A 24,043-nucleotide genomic window follows, 5' to 3' on the forward strand; every position below is an offset into this window, starting at 1 on the left:
CAGAAGGGGGTGGGCTTCAGCCCCTTCGAGCTTCTGTATGCACACCCTGTTAGAGGAACTCTCAGCCAGGTGAAAGACGGATTGGAAAAGACTCCCAGGAGGCTTCCCCAGGATGTGGTGAGCTACATGCTGGCCTTCCGTAGCCAAATGGCTAAGTTGTGGAAGCAAGCTTCTGACAACCTCGAAGCCAGCCAGGCAGTTATGAAAGAGTGGTATGACCACAATGCTCACCCCGTGGAGCTGGCGCCTGGACAGAAGGTGTGGGTCATGGAGCCTGGAGAGCTTAGTGCCCTCCAGGATCACTGGACATGCCCCTTTGAAGTGGTTGAGAAGAAGGGCAAGGTCACTTATTTAGTGGAGCTTAAGACTCCCAAGCAGCCCCATCGGGAGCTCCATGTCAACCGCCTCAAGCCCCACCATGAGAGGTCTGAAGTCACTTTGATGATGATGACTGATGGGGCAGAGGAAGAGGAAAGCGAGCCTCTCTCTGACCTGTGTGCGTCCCAGGAGAAGGATGGTTCAGTGGAAGGAGTGGTCCTCTCACCATCCCTGACCTCCGACCAGCAGAGGGACTGCCGCCAAATCTTGGAGCAGTACTCCTCGCTGTTCTCCCTTATCCCGGGGCGGACCGACCTGTGTACCCACAATGTGGACAAAGGGGACAGCCCACCTGTGACGTCCAAGTCCTACTGGCTGTCAGATAAGGTGAAGGCCAGCATCCACAGTAAGGTCACCAAGATGCTGGAGTTGGGAGTGATTGAACCTTCCGACAGCCCCTGGTCCAGTCCGGTGGTGCTGGTACCAAAAGCTGCCCCACCGGGCACCACACCGGAACTCAGGTTCTGTGTGGATTACAGGGGGCTGAACTCAGTGACAAAGACTGACGCTCATCTAAGCATGGGCGAATTTTGCGAATCTGGCGTTCGTGAATTTTGCGAATTTGCAAACTTGCAATCCGCAAAATCCGCGAATTCTCGCGAATTTGCGGATTTTTTTTTTGTGTTCGCAAGGATTTCTGCCAGTTCGCAACGATTTCTGACAGTTCGTGAGGGTTTTGTACCAGTTCGCAACTGCGAACTTACATGTCGGCTCGCAACGGTCACGATTATGTTGTTTCTACGTCTGGTTCATCATCACAGGTTCCCAGCACCCTCTGTTTCACCCCTGCAACCCTCTGTTTCACCCATGCCACCCTCTGGTACATCAATGCCACCCTCTGGTTCATCATCACTGTAGATTATGGGGGGAAAAGCAAGCACACCTGCCTGCTTCAACTGACATGAATTAATTTGGGGTTGATTTATTAATGTGTCACTGTTTTAAAATTCCAGTCTGGCACCTGCTTCCTTATCTGTAATTTGCTTTCTGTTGCAGTGCAATTTTTTTTCCAGGACCTTTGTGGCCTACTTGTAGCTATTCTATGAGCCTGCTGTGAGGGTCAGAGCAGGGTCATACAATTGTTGCAACTAGCAACTGAACTCTGGAGGGGCCCTTGTCAGGAAGCACTACAGGGAAGGTTACTAATGATGAGTTAGAACTTTTGAACCTGCTTTCACTTTTGCAAAACTCGTTTTTCTGCAGAACAGCATTACAGCAACTGTAATGCCCCACCAAGCTTATATGAGAAAGTTGATTTCTAATCCAAAAGTTATCCAAAGAAAATCAAAAGGCCTCAAATCCAAAAAAGTGCAGGCAAATGTCAACCTGAGGAGTTATTCTGATAAAAATCATAATTTTCAGAAGGTCTATGCTGCTTGCTAGTAGATTTCTTGTGCAGAATTGCAATTTTTGTAATTTCGCGAGTGCGAGATTGTTGCTGCCCGCCGCACCTACATGTTCGCAATTGCGAACTTACACCGCACGCCGCAAAATTGTATCACCAAGAAAATAAAATCCGCTGCGTGCGAATTTGCAGATTTTCGGTAAATTCGCGAGCGTTCGCGGATTGCGAATTTACCGAAAATCCACAAAATCCACTAGCGTAACGGATTTTCCGCCCATGCTTACGCTTATCCCATCCCAAGGGCGGATGAGCTCATTGACCGGCTGGGAGCTGCCCAATACCTGAGTACCTTCGACCTCACGTTGGGGTACTGGCAGATCTCTCTGACAGATGGGGCAAAGGAGAGGTCTGCCTTCTCCACCCCTGAGGGCCACTACCAGTTCCGAGTGATGCCCTTTGGGCTCAAGAACGCCCCTGCTACCTTCGAGCGGCTGGTGAACCAGGTCCTCTCCGGTTTGGAGGCCTCTTCTGCTGCCTACCTTGATGACATTGCTGCCTCAGCAGCAGCTGGGAGGACCATCTGTGTTACCTTAGGGAAGTACTTCAGGCCCTGCAGCAGGCAGGCTTGATGATCAAGGCCAGCAAGTCCCAGATCGGGCAGAGGTCGGTAGTGTTCCTAGGCCACTTGGTGAGTCGGGGTAAGGTGCAGCCCCTGCAGGCCAAGATTGAAACCATCATGGCCTGGGAACCCCCCAAGACACAGACTGAGGTCCGAGCTTTTCTGGGCCTCACAGGCTACTACCGCCGCTTTGTCAAGGGATATGGTACCATCGTGGCCCCCTTGACTGAGCTTACATCCAAGAAACACTCTCGACAGGACCGAGGCGTGCCAACGAGCCTTTGACACCTTAAAGCAGGCCATGTGCACGGCTCCTGTGCTCAGGGCCCCAGACTTTTACAAAGAATTCATCGTCCAAACAGAAGCGTCAGAACTTGGTATTGGGGCAGTGCTATCGCAACTCAACGAGCTGGGTCTGGACCAACCAGTGGTTTTCCTTTCCAGGATACTACTCCCCCGGGAACAGAGGTGAAGTGCGATAGAGCGGGAAGCCTTTGCGGTGGTTTGGGCCCTGAAGAAGTTGCGGCCATACCTGTTTGGTTCGCACTTCCTTCTTCAGACCGTCCACCAGCCCCTCCGGTGGCTTATGTAAATGAGGGGCGAGAATCCCAAGTTGCTAAGGTGGTCCATCTCCCTACAGGGAATGAACTTTATGGTGGAACACCGGCCTGGAGTGGACCACGCCAATGCTGACGGTCTCTCGAGGTTTTTCCGCCTTAGTGACGAGAACTCCCAAGGGATTGGGTAGCTCTCCCCACTTTCAGCTGGGGGAGACGCTTGTTAGACCTGTCAGCTTTTGGGTGGTCTCCCACTATTTTCTTTTCTCTCTTTCTGCCTCATATTTGTTTTCCACCAATTCTTTTTTGTGTGGCCTTAGGTCTCTGGGCGCCTCACCACTGCCAATCAGTGCTGAGGCGCAGGTGCGCCTTCCTAAAATGGTGGGATAAGTGAGCTTCATAAAATGGATGCCTGCTAGAAATTACCTCAGAGCTCTGGCCCATAGGATAGCATTAGGGGTTTCCAGAACCTTCCGGTCCACTCTAGTGACCTGGGCCCAGGCTATATAAGGGAGGACACTGGGTGGCCATTTTGTCACGCTGCTGGGCTGGCTGGAGTGCAGACTACAGCATCAGGGGGATTGTGTCTCAGGCTAATTTGACTGCTCCTAGGGGCTGCGAGTTGGTCTGAGGCTGCTGCCCTACTTCCTGTTGATCTGGCCCTGTCTGAGAGATCTGAGAGCACAACGCCCCAGTGTGTCCATACATCAAGAAGATTAATTCATTTGGACAATTGGTGAGAGTGACCTGGCCCAGCCCAGGGAACCTTGGAGGGTGGGCGCTGTATGCTAAAAGGGCAACGCTGAGCAAGGGATCTTTACTACTACTCCTGAAGTGAGGCTAAGTCTTAACCTTTGCCCTTGCCTACTGTTTGGCTCTTGTTAGAAGCGTGCTGACCTTGCCTGCGAGTCTGCCGCCTAATTCTGCCAGCTCTGCATCCCCCCTTTGCCCTCTCCGAAGCGCTGTGGTGCCGAGGTTGCCAAAAGTTCCACCAACGATGGCCTGGGTGCTGAGATGGGCCGAGCGTGAGGAAAAGGGGAGCGACGCGAGGCTCTGAGGGAGATGCTGGGCGGGGTCGCTTAGCAACCAGACTCCCGCCTAGCACGTCTCCTCTCTGTCCGAGCCGGAACTCCTCTGAGGAGTGGAAGCTGCTGCGGCCCTTCGGAAGGCTGCATCAACCGTCAGCTTAACTCTCCAGAGAGACAGGAGAGAACGCGCGAGGAGGCCCACACGCTTTGTGGCCTCTGAGGTGTCCGCGTCGCAGCTCAGCTGCGGCCCCTACGCCACCTCAGGCGAAGTGACATAAGACCTGGGCGGGAGGTGATCAGCCCGCAGACTCGTTCCACTGAAAGTTTGACAGAGGTGCCGGACGGGCGCAGAGGTATCGGGGACAACTCAATGGAGGGTGGTGCTGAAGGATAGACGCCATTCAGGGAGGGGGGACTGTAATGACCGGGGGGTGCCAAGAACTAAGCCCCTAAGTTGAACCTCTCTCTGGTAACAACGTGACTGGCTTATATTAAGAGAGTGGGTTCCAGACCTCTCTTCCCCCTCTGAAGTAAAACATCCATCAGTACTTTCTTGCGCAGGAGCTAGGAAGAGACAGCGCACTCTGGATATGAAACCACTGTTGTTCTAATCTCAATGTATTTACCAGCTTGACTCAAATTGATGCAAAAACCTGCTAAATCAAAACTTAATGTATTTACATGCTTGCTCTAAAGAGATACATATATCTACCAAATCAGTATTTAATGTACTTACCTGACTGATTTAAACTGCGACATGCTCCTGTTGATTTATGGGCGATTTACTTACCTGCTGATTGCCTAGTGGAATGTATTTAAATACCTGGTGCTTTGACTACTGTGAGGATATGCAATGTACTGTTTAATTAATACAGTTAATCCAAAAATGGAATGTTCAAAGTCCTAATTTTATTAACTAATGGAAACTTCATCCTTTTCTTTTCTTTTTTTTTAATGCAAGAAAAAGATAAAGCCTCTCTAGTTTCTATTTAACCGAGACGAGAGGTGTGGTGTAATTTTTGGTGTGTTTGCGCTGCGGTGTTGTAGAGTGTGCCGCGTAAGCACGTCACAATTGCCTTCTAGATTTAGCCTTCCCACTCTGTGTCATGCTACCCTAAGTGGGCCGGTGGTCCCGGTTACAACAAATATAGCCCATTAAAAAAAAGTCATTTTTTATATTTATAAAAAGAAAGCACTCGATGACGAGAAGAAGCTAAAAATAATAATAAAAATAATAATATTCTCAGTGATTAATATCATCACACCACCTTACAATTAAAGTGCTAGTGCTTATGTAAACAAGGCAATCCTACAATATAAACCTTTTTCTCCTCTATGTTTCCATCCTTCAATACAGTACAATGATTATTCAAAAGTGCAAATGCATAACAGCCAAAATGTAACCCAAAGACAAAAGTAGAGCAATTCATTGTGTTGTATATGCCACAATAAGTATAGACATTCACTACAATTAGAAAACAAAAATGATTAAAAACATGAAAGTAATGGTCTTACACGTGTGCAGATTCTCATTTTACATATCTTCTTCCTATTACTCAAGACAGGCAAGTATATAGATCCTCATCCACATTTAACCCATGTGGTTCCTGCAGTTAAACTCAAGGATAAAGTACGTTTCTAGTTCCCTGAAATCTTTTTCCCTGTTCCCCCTCTCCTTTTTCGAAATGTCTTGCAATTGGGTACGTTCTGTCTTGATTTACAATTGCTCTTCTATGCTGAAGGACTCGTTTGTATACAGGTATGGTTGTACTTCCTATATATATGTTAGGACAGGAGCACTGTAAAAAATACACAACAAAACTGGATCTACAGGTCAGAAAACTCCTGATGATGATGGTTTTATTTAAAGAAATTCTAAAATCAGTGTGATTCATGCCATGCTGGCACGCTTTGCATTTTGAACACTTTTTTTTTTTATTTCAAGAGGATTTTATTGAGAGAAATAATGATCCAAATAATATCCAAAACAAAATACCAAGATACGATACATTCCAATATGAGCAAAAATGTGAAAACATGGGCAATATTTGAACAATAACAAGCTCAATGTAAGTAAAATTGGAGAACAGGCACCTAAAATGAGGGTAATGAATTGAGCCAAAAGAGGAATACATTGTTCAGAACGTAGAACGTATCAGTCCGTAAGATGAGGACAGGGGCAGGGGGAGGTAAGAGGAACAACAGGAAGAAGGAAGGAGAGCAAGGAAAAAAGCAGCAGAAAGAAGGAACGGGAAGAGAGGACAGGAAAGAGGAAGAAAGAAAGAAGGAATCCCACAGGAACAACCCAATGTAATGCAACTACCAAACAAAAAATTAGGTAGACATAACAGCAGGAAATTGAGGGACTACACCATTCGCAGAGAGTTCCATATATTCATCCAGAGTTGCCCAAACCCCACTAGAGATGGAAGGTGACAGATGTGCTAGATCTACTGAAGTGTGAGCACTGCGTAAGAAGGAAACCCATGCCCACCAAGTGTGATAGGAGACAGACGAGAAAGACTTCCACTCCATAAGAATAACTTTGATCGCTACAGATAAAAGAAGGTCTAACAGTTGTAATTGTAATGGCTCAAGGGGAAGAGGCGTAGGAGCCGCCCAGGGGCCTAAAATAACTAAAGGAAAAGAGAGCTGGAGCTCAATTTCAAAGATAAGAGACAAATGTCGCTGAATAAGGTCCCAGAAAGATTTAAGTAAGGAACAATTATAGAACATATGAGGAAAATCACCTGCCTCCACGCCACAACTCCAACAGAGGTCATCCTCTTTAAGGTTGAGAGAATGAAGACGAACCGGAGTCCAGTGGAGTAGATTGATCGAGAAAAACTTGGACTGTATTAAGGAAGGAGCAATTTTGTTACGTAACGCTAATTTGCCAATGGATTGCCAAGCTTCGGAGGAGATATGGTCCGTAATATTGTGATCAAAATGACGCGACCATTTTTGCTGTGCAACCGTCTGATCAGGAAGCGAAGAAGAGGATAGAAACCTATAAATGTGGGAAGCAACATGACCCGCTTTGAGCCAGATAGAAAACAGAGAGATGGTGGACGAGGAGGGGTGAAGACGAGTTTTCGAGATCGCAACCTTGATTTTAAGAAAAGTATAGAAGTCTAGATTTGTTAGAGAGTGTTTGAGCGCTAAGTTAGAGAAAGGTAAGGGCTCACCAGACTCATTATACAGATGTTGTACAAGAGAGACACCCTTCATTGCCCAATACGACATGAGTGCGGGAGTGATATTGATTTTAATTTTGGAATTACGCCAAATGGAAGACCGTCTAGTCTTGTGCAGAGGAAATGCCATTTTCTTGTCCACTTTCTTAATTGCGATGATTGTATCAATGATGATAGATCGGGAGAATAGAATATGTAGAGTGGAAGTAGTACACAAAGAGGCAAGTGGTAAGGGAGCAGCTAAATCCTGTTCTATGAGTAGCCATAGAGGGATATGACGGGTTGGGGGAGAAAACCAGAGGGCACCTTGAGAGGCCAAAAAAGCAGTCTGGTATTTTTCCCAATCCGGGAAGTTACAACCACCCATATCACAGGGTCTACGTAAATATTTGTATGCCAACCGAGCACGTTTTCCGCTCCATAAAAATTTGGAGGTGATACCATCAATTTCCCGAAAAAAAGAGTCAGATAATTTAATCGGAATCATGGAAGAAACAAAATTGATAATCGGCGTGATCATCATTTTAAGGGTTTGTAAGCGCCCCCACCATGAAATATGTTTTGGAGACCAAGTATCCAGAAGACGACGAACTTTAGCCAGAGTTTGAGACTCATTATACGTAACCGTGGTATGTAGTGTCGAACAGAAATAAATGCCTAGATATTTAAGATGGGTAGCTTGCCATTTAAAGCCAGCCGAGCCCATATGCGCAGGAAAGCAGTAGGCATTTAAAGGGAACATTTCTGTCTTGTCTTTATTTAGGGTATATCCCGAAACTTTAGAAAATAAAGAAATGGTGTCAGAGATAGCAGGAATGGCTGATGCGATATCGTCCGAGAAAATGAGAACATCGTCTGCGTAGGCTGCAGTTTTTAGACAATGAGGGCCAAAAGAGAACCCTTTGATATCGGGGTGTAAATCAATCAGCCGAAGGAGAGGATCGATAGATAACAAAAACAAGAGAGGGGATAAAGGACAACCTTGTCTCGTTCCCTGGCAGAGATTAAAAAAAGAGGATGTGGAACCATTAACTCTAATATTAGCTTTAGGTTGGGAATACAAAGACATTACCATGTTAATAAATGATTCCCCGAGGTTATGTGCATGTAAAACAGCTCGAAGAAAAGGCCAAGAAACCTTATCGAAGGCCTTCTCCGCATCGAGGGCCAAGGCCGCGGCAGGTAATTGGGATCGCTTGGCCGCCCCAATAATATGGCAGAAAGTGCGAATATTATCTCTTGCTAGCCTACCTTTAACAAAACCAGTTTGGGAGGGATGGACTAAATGGGGAATAAAGGATTCTAGACGTTTCGCCAGGATTTTAGCAAAAATCTTCGCTTCCATATTGAGAAGCGAAATAGGGCGGAAATTCTTAGGGTCCGAATGGTCCTTCCCTTCTTTTGGGATCACCACTATGGTGGCTTCGGCAGCCGTACCAGAGACAGAACCATTACGAACAAAAGCGTCAAAGACAGCCTGCAACTTAGGAACAAGCAACGGGAGAAAGGTTTTATAAAATAAGATCGGATAACCATCAGGGCCTGGAGCTTTCCCCGAACGGGTGGCCTTGATAGCAGAAACTATTTCCTCAGGTGAGATAGGTTCATTTAGAGTGGAGCGATCTTCCTCTGATACTGATTGAATCGGAATTGATTTTAAAAAATCTTGGCATTTGTCAAAAGAGGCTTGGTTAGAGGGGGTATACAATTTGTTATAAAAATCACGAAAAACTTCAAGAATTTCCTCAGTTTGGAATTTTTTAGAGCCATTATGGTCCTTAATAGAAGAGATCTGAGAGGATCTAGAGGAGGAGTCTTGGAATTTTAATGTAGCAGCCAAAAGTTTGCCAGCCCGATTCTTTAAGAGTAATTTTTTGGACTTTTGTGCTTGGAAACCAATATGAGCTCTTTTAGTGACAATTGTATTATATTTGTATTTTAGAAGCTTAATTTGTTGTAGGATAGTCGGATCTTTAGTATGTCTAAAGGAAGCCTCCAAAGTCTTGATTTCAGATGATAAATCAGTAAGTTCTTTTTTAATCGCTAAATTGCGTTTGGACATGCATGCAATAACTTGGCCACGGAAAGTACATTTAAAAGAGTCCCAAAGAATTATTGGAGAAGATACAGACACCTCATTCTCACGGAAAAAAGTGTTTATATCCTTGGAAAATTCTTCCACTTGGGTAGAGTCATATAACACCTCCGTATTAAGTCTCCAGGAACGACCACGTGGTTTCGGAGCAAAGGACGAAAGCGTAAAAGTAACCGCAGCATGGTCGGAGATGACAATGGGATGTATAAGCGGGGAGGAAGAGGCTGCGACAAGAGAAGAGTGAACTAGGAGATAGTCAATGCGAGAAAATGAGGAATGAGGGGAGGAAAAGAAAGAAAAGTCACTACCAGTGGGATTATGGAGACGCCAAATATCATGCAAATTAGCAATGGAGCACATGTTAAGCATCTGTTTGTGTGCTTTAGGCGGACGAAACTGAAAAGCGGAATTCCTGTCCAATAAAGGGTCCATAGGTAAGTTAAAATCCCCACCCACAATAAGATTACCAGCATGTGGGGTATCATGCAGCTTTTTAGAAATGGATTTCCAAAAAGCAGGGTTATCAATATTCGGAGCATAGATATTCATAACAAACAGATCATGTTGTCCATCTGATAATTTAGATAGGAGCCATCGACCATCAGAGTCATGCTCAGAAGAGATCATCGATAAACCCGAATTTCTCGAAACCAACGTAACCACACCATTGCGTTTACCAGAAGCATCCGAACAAGACACATCCGACACCCATTCTTTCTTCAAAAATAGCGCTTCTCTACTAGTGATCTTAGATTCTTGAAATAGGACTAAGTCCGCTGAGAGAGATTTACAATAATCTAAGATTTTAGATCGTTTGACCGGATGATTTAAGCCCTTAACATTAAGGGATAAAACATTTAAACCTGGCATCTACCTGAAGGGGATACACTCGAAGACAACAATGATAACAGAGAAAAGACGAAGTACAAGAATATAGTAGACCAACCACAAAACAAAATAGATGTTACGGGAGCAACCATGTGGGAAAACCATGGAAAAAGAAAAGCCAGAAGGAGAGAAGAAAGATTAGAAAGGAGAGAGAAACGAGGCAGAGGGGGAGGTCTAAAAGAGACCCATAACATGCAAGGGAGAACGTGGAAAAGGCGAGTCGAAGACCCGTTCTAGGAGCAAACGTTGGTAAAGAAGAATAGCCCATTATGAAAAAAAACGACTGACAGTGAACTAAAAAGCAATAGAAAATTCATACACATAGAAATACATTTTATAATGAGATATTATATTGCTATTAGAAGAAAAATACCACTCAGATTAGATTAACATTACCCCATCAAGCGCAAGAGCATGGCTTAAATAACAATACCATAAAATGTAGGAAAAGCTGCATTATGTATGAAACATCTTAAATAACATATATCATTTTGTGAATAGAGGAACAAATAAGTGCTGAAATCGCATATGAATCAAACCAAAACACCTAATTCTAACTATACTATAAAATGGAGTGACATAAGAGGAAAGAAAGAAGGTGTATGAGAACAGCATGGAGACACGAGGAAGAAACCGAGAGGGAAGATGAAAACGAGCATAAAGAAAAAGGAGAAGTCTACACCACGATACTACAATGCTACATAGTATAATGCAAATATAATAAACAATGCTATCGAAAGGAGTAATAATACTTGATTAAAAGATAATAAATCTGCAACTAAGAACTCTAAAAAGTGCAGGTAACTAGTAAGTATAAACAGCAACAATATAAGTGAAACACACCGTAATAAAAATAGATAGGAGCAAGAAAAAAAGGAGTTGAAACAGAGGTACACACGAAATCAGAGAAGACGGGCAAAAGAAAGAAGAAGAAAAAATTGAAAGGATCTACAAGAAGTTTCTCGAAGAATAATGAAGAGAAAAAAGAAGGAGAGGACGGAAACTAGAAAGAAAGGAGAACTATCAGAGTAGTATAGAAAGAAGAACAGAGATAGGACATACGATAGCAGAGGAGAAGATCAACATGAAAACATGGCTGGAGAAAGAAGAGAAGGTAACCATGCAGAAAAAGACATAACCAGAAGTAAAGAGAACAATAAATCAGGTCCCTGAGGCCCCAGGAGTCTGCGTCGTTGCACGTTGAATCTCCATCTCTATCTCCTCCTGGTTGTCCAAGAACGTTGTCAAGTCTGCTGGTTCATCGAAGATTCTGGAACGCCCTTTATAAGTAATGCGAAACTTGGATGGACCAGAAAAGGAAAAAGAGATGCCCAAGTCAGTGAGACGTTTTCGAAGATTCAAGAAACCTTTTCGTCTTATGACCGTGTCTCTGGCAAAGTCTTGGGAAATGGATATGCGATGACCCTCCCAGTTGAGTTGTTTAATCTTGCGCATATGTGACAAAATCAGCTCAGTGTGTTGATGTCGTAAGGGCTTAAAAATGATTGCTCTTGGCTGGGTGGCTGCCTTAGAACGGAACGTTGGAACACGGTGTGCTCTTTCAATCTCAAAGTCTCTGTGGAAAGATAGTTGAAGTGTATCAGGAATCCAATGAGATAAGAATTCAATCATGGAGGAGGATGATTTCTCTGAGTCCTCCGGTAGGCCAAAAATACGCAGATTAGATCTCCTATTACGGTCCTCCTGCTCCGTGAGGTCTCTGCGTATCGCCGCCATAGACCGCTCCATCTGAGAAAGGGACCTGGATTGCTTTTGCATACCATCCTCTGCGGAACTTATCCGTGTTTCTGTTGCTGATACACGTAGAGATAGGGCTTTAAAATCATTCCTGATGGCAGATACTTCCACTTGTAGTAAGTCAGTGTTAGTTTTGGTTGACTGCGCAATATCATGAACCTCATTGAGGCGCGCCAATATGGTGTCCAATGTGGAAGTATTGTCCGCCTGAGGTGATTCAGGAGTCGGAGAGACTGACTTAAGTCGCTTCAAAGAAGTGCCCGGGTCTTTAGAGTCTTTGCTGTTCAAGGAGCGACTCATAATGACAGTGTTGTAGCAGGAGACTAACAAAAATGTCACAGGGATAGAGTATAGCACCAAAGTTGCGCAAAATATCCAGAAACAGTGAAAAAAGAGGCAATTCACGCTCCAAACACGCTATGCTAATCTAGCGGTTGAAAAATGAGCAAAAATAAACAGGAAGACACCTCAGGATATCGACATGAGCATCTCAATGAATCATGTAGAGAGAAAAAACTGCGAGCACTTTCAAACCCAGCCAAGCAGCAAAAAGTAACATTAGAAAGAAAGCATAAATGTTACCATTGTAGCCGTCGTGTGAAGAAACCCTTAGATATACACGAAAGACTGTTAAATTGTATCCGCGGCGGCGCCTCAGAGAGCAGATGACAGGAACGTCATACGCGGCAAAATGGCGGCCGCTCCTCAGGAATGCGAGCGCCTGCGAGGATGGAAGCAGAACGCATAATTCCGGTAATTGAAATCGCGGAAAAACAGCGTCGTGGAGATCAGCGCATGTTCCGCCGTAGGTGTGTGGTTTTTCCGCTTAAAAGGGCACGAAGAAACGGAGAAAAACGCTCAACGGGATCAACTCACCCCGGAGCTCAAGCGCAACACGCCATATCACAGCGGCGCGCAAGCCACGCCCCCCATTTTGAACACTTTTTAAAACCTGGTTTCTGTTGTAGCCATGTGAGGGCACCTCCCTTTCTTTCTTGAAATTCACTTCTGACAATCAAATCTTTTATAGACTTCGATCTTTTATATGTGATGTCTGGATGTCTTTTAATCTTAGATCCTAACGGTGTAGAGTCAAAATATCGAGTTTTTATTATCGACTGGACATAATATCGAGTAAAAAATATAGAATGGACATAATATCGACTAGACATAATATAGACTACCAAAATATCAACTAGAAAAATGTAATATCGAATAGAATGGACATAATATCGAATCAAAAATATAGAATGGACATAATATCGACTAGACATAATATAGACAACAAAAATATTGAATTTAAGGTAAGGTAATATTAATTTTTAATTTGTGTGTGATATAATTCTGTAGCGGGTTGTGGGTTTATAGGGGAATAGGGTGGGAAGTAATTTAATTATAATTAATTAAATATGTTAATTTATTCATTGGTATTTATTTAGAATTAATTGGTAATTAATTATGAATTGGTAAATATTTAAAATATAATTGGTAATTAATTTTAATTGATTAATTTATAAATATTTTAATTTTAGTAATTTATTTTCTGTAGTGGGTTGTGGGTTTATAGGGGAATAGGGTGAGAAGTCATTTAATTATAATTGATTAAATATGTTAATTTATTTATTGGTATTTATTTAGAATTAATTTTTAATTAATTATTAATTGGTAATTAATTAAAATATAATTGGTAATTAATTTTAATTGATTAATTTATAATTATTTAAATGTTAGTAATTTATTTTCTGTAGCGGGTTGTGAGTTTATAGGGGAATAGGGTGGGAAGTAATTTAATTATAATTAATTAAACATGTTAATTTATTTATTGGTATTTATTTAGAATTAATTGTTAATTAAGTATTAATTGGCAATTAATTAAAATATAATTGGTAATTCATTTTAATTGATTAATTGATAAATATGTTAATGTTAGTAATTTATTTTCTGTAGCGGGTTGTGGGTTTAGAGGGGAATAGGGTGGGAAGTAATTTAATTATAATTAATTAAATATGTAAAATTAATTATTGGTAAATATTTAGAATTAATTGTTAATTTATTATTAATTGTTAATTAAAATATAATTGGTAATTTATTGTAATCGATTAATTGATAAATATGTTAATTTTATTACATTACTTTCTGTAGTGGGCTGTGTGCTTATAGGTGAATAGCTTGGGAAGTAATTTATTGTAAGTAATTACTTTTTTAAAATATTTATTTTGGGTCTAATATTTATATATTTTTATATTGTACATTAATTTATTGATAATTTGTAAATATTTAGTATTAGTAGGTAATTTTAATTTATATTTAATTTTTGTTATTTTAATTGATTAATTAATATGTTTTATAAAATTGTAAAATATTATAATTTTTTTGTATTTGGTATTAATATTTATGTTATTTCTATTTATATATGAAGTATTTACTTTCCCTACTATTGCACTCACTGGAGTGGGAATAGTCATTTTTACCCCTACGCTATCAAATGCTTTCCCTATTGTTGCACTCTCTGGAGTCGGAATAGTAATTTTTACCCTTACGCTATCCAACGTTTTCCCTACTGTTGCACTCTCCGGAGTTGGAATAGTAATTTTTACCCCTACGCTATCCAACGCTTTCCCTACTGTTGCACTCTCTGGAGTGGGAATAGTAATTTTTACCCCTACGCTATCCAACGCTTTCACTACTGTTGCACTCACTGGAGTGGGAATAGTAATTTTTACCTCTACGCTATCCAACGCTTTCCCTACTGTTGCACTCACTGGAGTGGGAACAGTAATTTTTACTCCTGCGCTATCCAACGCTTTCCCTACTGTTGCACTCTCTGGAGTGGGAATAGTTATTTTTACCCCTACACTATCCAATACTTTACCTACTGTTGTGCTCTCTGGAGTGGGAATAGTAATTTTTATCCCTAAGCTATCCAGCGCTTTCCCTACTGTTGCACTCACTGGAGTGGGAATAGTAATTTTTACCCCTACGCTATCTAACGCTTTCCCTACTGTTGCACTCTCTGGAGTTGGAATAGTAATTTTTACCCCTACGTTATCCAACGCTTTCCCTACTGCTGCACTCTCTGGAGTAGGAATAGTAATTTTTACCCCTACTCTATCCAACGCTTTCCCTACTGTTGCACTCACTGGAGTGGCAATAGTAATTTTTACTTCTATGCTATCCAACGTTTTCCCTACTGTTGCTCTCTCTGGAGTGATAATAGTAATTTTTACCCTCTCACTTTTCAACGCTTGCCCTACTGTTGCACTCTCTGGAGTTGGAATAGTAATTTTTACCCCTACGCTATCCAATGCTTTCCCTACTGTTGCACTCACTGGAGTGGGAATAGTAATTTTTACCCTTACGCTATCCAACGCTTTCCCTACTTTTGCACTCTCTGGAGTTGGAATAGTAATTTTTACCCCTACGCTATCCAACGCTTTCCCTACTGTTGCACTCTCTGGAGTAGGAATAGTAATTTTTACCCCTACGCTATCCAACGCTTTCCCTACTGTTGCACTCACTGGAGTGGGAATAGTAATTTTTACCTCTACGCTATCCAACGCTTTCCCTACTGTTGCACTCACTGGAGTGGGAACAGTAATTTTTACTCCTGCGCTATCCAACGCTTTCCCTACTGTTGCACTCTCTGGAGTGGGTATAGTTATTTTTACCCCTACACTATCCAATGCTTTCCCTACTGTTGCGCTCTCTGGAGTGGGAATAGTAATTTTTATCCCTACGCTATCCAGCGCTTTCCCTACTGTTGCACTCACTGGAGTGGGAATAGTAATTTTTACCCCTGCGCTATCTAACGCTTTCCCTACTGTTGCACTCTCTGGAGTTGGAATAGTAATTTTTACCCCTACGCTATCCAACGCTTTCCCTACTGTTGCGCTCTCTGGAGTAGGAATAGTAATTTTTACCCCTACGCTATCCAAGGCTTTCCCTACTGTTGCACTCACTGGAGTGGGAATAGTAATTTTTACCTCTACGCTATCCAACGTTTTCCCTACTGTTGTTCTCTCTGGAGTGATAATAGTAATTTTTACCCTCTCACTATTCAACGCTTGCCCTACTGTTGCACTCTCTGGAGTTGGAAAATAATTGTTACCCCTACGCTATCCTACGCTTTCCCTACTGTTGCACTCACTGGAGTGGGAATAGTAATTTTTACCCCTACGCTATCCAACGCTTTTCCTACTGTTGCACTCTCTGGAGTGTGAATAGTAAATTTAATCCTCTCGCTATCCTACTTAAAAAATATTGTATATGTTTTGTTAATAATATGTGTATATATATATATATACATATATATATATATATATATATTAAAATAAACTAAAATTTATGTTACATTAATTATTTATTAATTTTAAGTTTATTTAAGTATTTTAAGTATGTTTAAATTAATTATATTTATTATTATGCATTTCCAGATCCACACCGACCCGAAGACCACCCTCAGAGGCACCCTGATCTACCGACCTCCGGGACCACGCACCCAATTCAGCGAGGACATCGCCGACTTCGTCAGCCCGCATGCCCTCCCCTCCGCCGACTACATCCTCCTGGGGGACCTCAACTTCCACCTGGAGAACAACAACGACTGCAACACCAGCACCCTGCTCGACAACCTCGCCAATCTTGGACTCAAGCAGCTGGTGTCCACCCCCACCCACCTCGCCGGACACACACTTGACGCTGTCTTCTCATCCAGCACAGACATCTCCTTCGGCCACGCCACAGAGCTTCAATGGACGGACCACAGCTGTGTCCACTTCACCTTCAAAAGAACGACGACCCACCACCACCAGCAACAGGTTGCCCGCAGAAGCTGGAACAAGATCACAGCCGACCAGCTCGCACCCTCCCTGAGCCAGCACCCTCCTGCCAGCTCAGCAAACCCCAGCCAGGCCGCCGACAACCTCACGAAGTGGATCAGCAACTGCGCAGACGAACTCGCCCCGCTGAGGACCCCGCCCAGCAGACCCGGCAGCAAGAAAGCCCCATGGTTCACCAACGAACTCAAGAGCTCCAAGAAGAACTGCCGAGCCCTCGAGAAAGTCTGGAGAAGGGAACCAACACCGGATAACATGACCACCTTCAAGCTTGCCACCCGGAAGCACCACCAGCTGATCCGCGCCGCCAAGAAAACCGCATTCAAGGACCGGCTGGACAACAACGCACACAACTGCAAGGAACTCTTCAACATCGTGAAAGAGCTATCCAACCCCAGCGCAGGAAACAACGACATCACCCCATCGCAAGACCTCTGCAACTCCCTCGCCTCATACTTCCACAACAAGATCGCGGACATACACAACAGCTTCAGCACCCAACCAACGCACACCGCAACCGAACCACCGCCCCCTACCACCACCCTCCGCGCATGGACTCCGATCAGCACGAAGACACCGTCCGCATGATGAACTCCGTCCACTCTGGATCTCCGACCGACCCCTGCCCTCACAACGTCTTCAACAAGGCCGACGCTGTCATCGCACCCCACCTGCGGGACATTATCAACACCTCCTTCGACACCGCCACCTTCCCTGAGAGCTGGAAGCACGCCGAACTCAGCGCTCTACTCAAGAAACCCACAGCGGACCCCACCGAACTCAAGAACTACCGCCCCATCTCGCTCCTCCCGTTTCCAGCCAAAGTCATCGAGAAGACCGTCAACAAGCAGCTGGCCGCCTTCCTTGAGACGAATGGATCCCTCGACCCCTCGCAGTCGGGCTTCCGAGCCAACCACAGCACGGAGACCGCCCTCATCGCCGCCACCGACGACATCCGAGCCCTGATGGACAACGGAGACACAGCGGCCCTCATCCTCCTAGAACCTCTCCGCGGCATTCGACACTGTCTGCCACCGCACCCTAGTACAGCGCCTCAGCTACGTCGGAATCCAGGAGAAGGCACTGGAATGGATCATCTCCTTTCTCGACGGAAGAACACAGAGAGTCCGCCTACCACCGTACAAGTCAGAGGCCACCGAAGTCATCTGCGGCGTCCCTCAAGGATCCTCCCTGAGCCCCACCCTCTTCAACGTCCACATGAGCCCCCTCGCGGCCATCGCACGCAAACACAACCTCAACATTATCTCCTACGCCGACGACACCCAGCTGATCCTCTCCCTGACCAACGACCCCGCCGCCGCCAGAGCCAATCTGCACGAAGGGATGAAAGATGTAGCCGAGTGGATGACGACCAGCCGCCTGAAACTGAACTCAGACAAGACGGAGGTCCTCATCCTGGGCTCTCCGCCCTCCGCCTGGGACGACTCCTGGTGGCCCCCCGCCCTGGGCACCGCACCCAAACCGACAGACCACGCACGTAACCTGGGCTTCATCCTGGACTCCTCCCTCTCCATGACCAGGCAAGTCAACGCCGTCTCCTCGGCGTGCTTCAACATCCTTCGCATGCTACGGAAGATCTTCTGGTGGATCCCCACCGAGACCAGGAAGACCGTCACCCAGGCCCTCGTCACCAGTCGACTGGACTACGGCAACGCCCCCTACGCCGGTACCACCGCCAAGCTCCAGAAGAGACTCCAGCGGATCCAGAACGCATCAGCCAGACTCATCCTCGACATCCCACGAACCAGCCACATCTCCGGACATCTGAGAGACCTGCATTGGCTCCCCGTCAACAAAAGAATCACCTTCCGCCTCCTCACCCACGCACACAAAGCCCTACACGACCAAGGCCCGAGCTACCTCAACAACCGAATCAACTTCTACGTTCCCAAACGCCACCTCCGATCAGCCAACCACGCCCTCGCCGCCGTCCCCCGCATCCGAAGAGCGACAACAGGAGGAAGGTCCTTCTCCTACCTGGCCGCCAAGACCTGGAACTCCCTCCCGACCGACCTGCGCCTGACCCAAGACCACCTCTCCTTCAGGAAGAAGCTGAAGACCTGGCTGTTCGAGCAGTAGCGGCACCCCTCTCCCCCCAGCGCCTTGAGACCCTACGGGTAAGTAGTGCGCTCTATAAATGTCTTTGATTGATTGATTGATTGATTATATTACTTTTAAATTACTTTTAAGAAATTTAGAAAATTCGATATTTTGACTATCTATATCTTTTCCTATCGATATTTTGGAGTCGATATTTTTGTACTTACCTGTTTGTAGATAGGAAGTCGATATTCTGTCATTCGATATTTTTACCTCGATATTTCTGTAACTCGATATTTCCACTGTCGATATTATGTCAGTGAACCGATCCTAACACTGGGTCATTTCTTATCAGATGCCAGTGTTTATTCAGAATAGACCTGATTTCTTTATGCTTAACATTAAATGTTGTTATGAATCTAGAATTGTCTTGATTTTTCTGTTCTTCTCTATGCTGTTCCCTTTGTTTGGTTCTATATGGCTCAAACTGAATTTTGTGTCTTTCTAGATTCCTCGCCTTGGTTGATGCCCCTTTTAAAACCTCAGACGAATACCCCCTTTGGCTAAATTTCTGTAATTTCTTTCTCTATTGCATTGTATTCCTCCTGGTTACTACACGCTCTTCTTGCTCTATAGTATTCCCCAAAGGGGATACTCCTGATTATTGCGGCAGGGTGAGCGCCTTCTGCATGGAGAACTGAGTTCCCAGCAGCAGCTTTGCGGAATACTGTTGTTTCCAGTTTCCCTCCTATTGGTTTTTACCCGGATGTCCAAAAAATCTATAGTAGTCCTACTATAGTGACCCACAAATTCTAGGTTCAGGGAATTCTGGTTCAGGTCCTTGATGAACAGTTCAATGTCTGTCTCCGTGCCCTGCCACAGCATAAAGACGTCATCAATAAACCGGACCTATAACAACACATGTTCAGACCAGTGTTCCAAGGGACTGCCCCCGAGCACTTGTTCCTCCCACCAGCCAAGATGTGAGTTCGCATAACTGGGGCGAAACAGGTGCCCATCGCAGTCCCCTGTTCCTGTAAATAAAGATCATCCCCCAAGAAAAAGATATATTTCGTCAGGCACCATTCCATTAATTCTAAAATCATTTTGTTGTGATTCAGAAATCGTACTGGTCTTCTGTTTAAAAAATATTCAGTTGCTCTGAGACCATCTACATGTCTTAAACTTGTGTATAAAGTAGAAATGTCAAGTGTTAGCAGTATCATGGTGTCTTCATTCAATCGTATATCAAAAATATATTTCAAAAAGTCTGTGGAGTCCTTAATATAGGAGGATAAAGATCTTACAATTGGATTTAAAAAGTAATCGATGTACCTCGATACATTTTCAACCAAACTTCCACAAGACGAGATGATCTTTCTCCCAGGTGGACTGGTGAGACTCTTGTGCACTTTTGGGAGTAAGTAGAGTACTGGAATCACTGGTTTCTCCCTTTTGATGAGTTTAAACTCATCCCAGCTTAGTAAACCTTCCTCTTTCCAGACATCCAACCTTGTAAAGAATTGTTCCTTCACTTTATCATACTCCTTTATCCTGATCCGGCTGTAGCAATCATGATTGTTTAATTGGCTGAGAGCTTCCTTCTTGTACAGTTCCCTGCCCCACAGTACGATATTCCCCCCCTTGTCTGAGGGTTTGATCAGCACTCCATCCTCTTTTTGTAGTTTGTTGACTGTTTTATGACAAAGCCCTTTTCTTGGATACATCTTCTTTTTGTTTTGATTTACAACAGAATATAGTTGTTTTAGATCCTGTTACATTTTTCCCAAAAATATCCAGGTTATCCCTTATTGTTTGGGGTAGAAATCTAGATGTTGGCCGGAATGGGGTATGATCCCCTCTTTCCATCCCTGTGGTTTAGATACTTATTGTTCCTCACTCCCAGGTAGACTGTCATCATTCAACAATGAGATCAATTTTGTCAAGGCAGGTGCATCATTGACATTCAAGAAGGCTTGATCGGTTAGGGATTCTGGTGCTCGTTCCTGAAATAGTCGGTTAGCGCCATGTTGGTTTTAATGCATTTTGGACAACTTGAGTTTGCGGGTAAAGCGGTATATGTCCATTCTGCTATTGGGATAATTATACTCATTATCGTCACAGAAAGACAGTTCTAATTTTAATAATGATTCTTCCTCTTCTGTTAATTTCACAGTACTCAAATTGATAATCATTGTATTGTCCACTATTTCTTGGTTTGTCTTTTCGTGTTGGAGCGCAGTGATGTTTTTGTTTGCCAATCTTGCGCTCCTCCTGTATCCCTAACCTCCTCTTCTTTGCTTCCTCTTCCTTGACTTTTTCCCCTCCCACACCCTCTTCACATTCGATAGTCGGTTTGTTGCTCCAGGAGCATAAAACGGAATTCCTCAGTTACAGCTAATCTTACATCCCTGGTTCCTCTGTTGCCTTGCTCTTCCTGTTCTTGTTCGGAGTCGTTGTCCGAACTGGCTTCACTTTGTGAGACAGCTTGCTGGTCCATCAGGTCACTATAAATCTTCTGCCTCCCTATATATTCTGGTAGCAGAACTTAAAAGGAAGGGAGTCTGTTGTTCCCCACCTTCCTGAGCCTGTAACCCCAGGGGCCGGCCCAATTACTGTGTCCCAGGGAACTTACACCCGGGATACAGTAGTTTCTCTGAATGCAGTAGCATAGACAGGGAAACATTTGTCTGCTCCCACCTACCGGAAGTATTTTAAAACTCCTGCTGGGTGTTCCCTGTTTGCAGGAACGCGGGCAGGGAAGGCATGTCTGCTCTCACACGGCGGGAGATTTAAAAATGCTCACACCAGGAGGGAGCAGACTTCTGTTTCCCTGCCTATGGAGGCCTGCTTGTGAGGGGTTGACCATGAATGAGGCCAATCCCAAAGCAGCGGACACGGTTTTATGTATGGTACTATAGCCCTAGACATTTCCTGAAAAAAAACAAAGATTACAATGGCATTATAGTTAGGGAAGAATATCAGTGGCAATGTAATGTTTTAAATTAAAAAAACACAGAAATTCGCTGTTTTTAGTTATCTCAAGTAACTAAAACTCATGCTCTAAGGTGACTATAACTCGAGCCTCACCATGCACTGATAATTACCCCACATATTACATCACTTAGGACATCTTCTATGACTTGATTGATAATATCGCTCTAGCATTTGAAATAACATCACTGAAGTGAAAACTACATTATGGTATGGAACAGGTACAGCACAGACAGACGTAGACGAACCTTCCAACATACACTGAGCTGAGATCATCCAGTGAGTACTATTACTCACTCTGCCAAAGTCAAGTGTATTACACCCCTTGCACTGGCCCTCACCTTTCCACAGACACCCTCAACCTGCTTTTAACCCACCATGTATCACCCTCAGAGGACCCAAGAGACACTTAGCTGTCCACCATACTCTTACCTAACCATAAGAAACCCTCAAACTCCACAGAGAATCCCTCAAAGACCTTTAGACAACCTCTTCTGCACTCAAAGTCGTTCCGCCACCATGTGTCTCTCACTGCCAGACACCATTGCCCATGAGACGGCCTCTATAGGCTCTTGCAGTTGATCACCTAATCTTGATGTATACCTTTGAAGACCCTCAGTTCTTTCCTGCTCACCCCCATATTCGCAGCCATCTGTACTAGCCCTCGGACCCTCACTGTCCACTAGCCCCTTTCCAGGCCTTCATAGAGCATGCGACTCTCCACCACCCTGCCCTCAGTTTCCACCCTAATGAGCCCCAGGCATCTGCATTCACTGTGTAGCTAGGAGTTTCACTAATCTGCAGCTTCTGGGGTCCATTTTTACTTCAATGCAAATGTAGGCGTTAAGCCCTGCCAAATAATTTACAGTACAGATTAAATATATGTAAGTACATACATATTTGCACATTTTTACATGTCCGGGTTACCACAGTCTTGCAGGTTAGTAGCAATGCTAATAATTGCAACAAGCACATAATTCACTGAACTATTGAATACTTGCATGGCTTGTTCTTCTGGCGTTAATATAATTAAAGCCAATGATTTGAAAAGTACCGAAAACATTTCTGGATATCTTGTCTACTATATGTGTAGTGATAGCTACATTGCTGTTTGCAGCAAAATTATAGCACAGGGGCATGGGCACAAAATGAACAACCAGAACATGAGTGGCTTTGGATTGAGGCAGTTGCATTGTTTGAGCATTTTTAGCGCACAATTTGCCCTTGCGTCAAAAATGTATTCAGGGACGCATTTCACACTGAGATTCTTGGTCACTCGAATTACCATTTATAACCAGTATTGCCACATATGTTTACTCCTATTACAAGTTAAACCCCTTGGAATAACTGTGCAAAAATTGAATTACTATGCAGTATTCCACATGGTATTCTCTTTCCAAGAGGTTTAATTCACACCTCTAGCACCATTGGGTACATGTGTGCAGAGCTTCTGTCTGGCTTTGGGAGGAAGGGAAGGGTTAGCGAGAGTTGGGTTGGAAGGGGAGTGTTTAATTGATTGCTCGCCCCTTGGCAGAGAAACAAAGTGGGTTTGGAGTAGACAACGAGGCTTGGCTGATGTAATTAATTGTACTTAATAATGGGGTACGGTACCAGAATATAATTGCCAGAATATCGTACAACATAAATGTTGTGACCCAAATGTTGTCCCATTCGAGTTAATAATGGAAAATCCACAAGCCTAATTATCTCCTTCATAACTGTGAATCTGGCTTCAGATCATGCTGCAGCACAGAGGCTGCTACCATACACATCTTAGATGAACCCCTCTGGTCCACAGAGGAATATCACCCCTCCGCCTGATACTGCTGCACCTCTCAGCAGCCTTCAAGACAGCCGACCAACCACTCTATCCACACCCTTCAGTCTCAATTGTGATTCAGTGGCAGTGTTCTTCACTGGTTCTCCTTCTGCCTTTTCAGTTGACACAAGTTCACATGGGAGCCTCCAGGTCCCAAAAGATCGTTATCACCTACAGAATCCCACAGGGTTCCATATAGGCTCTTGTCTTCTTCAACCTCTACATGGAGCACCGAAGGGTTCTACTCACAGAAAACAGCATCAGGATTCAGCAATATGCTGATGATGCGTAACTCCTCCTGAAAGTATTTTCTGCTGCAGACATCCAATGACTCAAACACTGCCAGAACCTTATCAAGTCTTTGATGTCCAGCACCTACCTATAGTTCAACCCAACCAAGACAAAATTCCTGTTATCTGCCAAGAGCAACAAACAAGAAATTGTACAAATATAACTCAATATAACTCAA

This window comes from Lissotriton vulgaris, chromosome 2_1, assembly GCF_964263255.1.
Source record: "Lissotriton vulgaris chromosome 2_1, aLisVul1.2, whole genome shotgun sequence".
NCBI classification, from domain to species: domain Eukaryota; kingdom Metazoa; phylum Chordata; class Amphibia; order Caudata; family Salamandridae; genus Lissotriton; species Lissotriton vulgaris.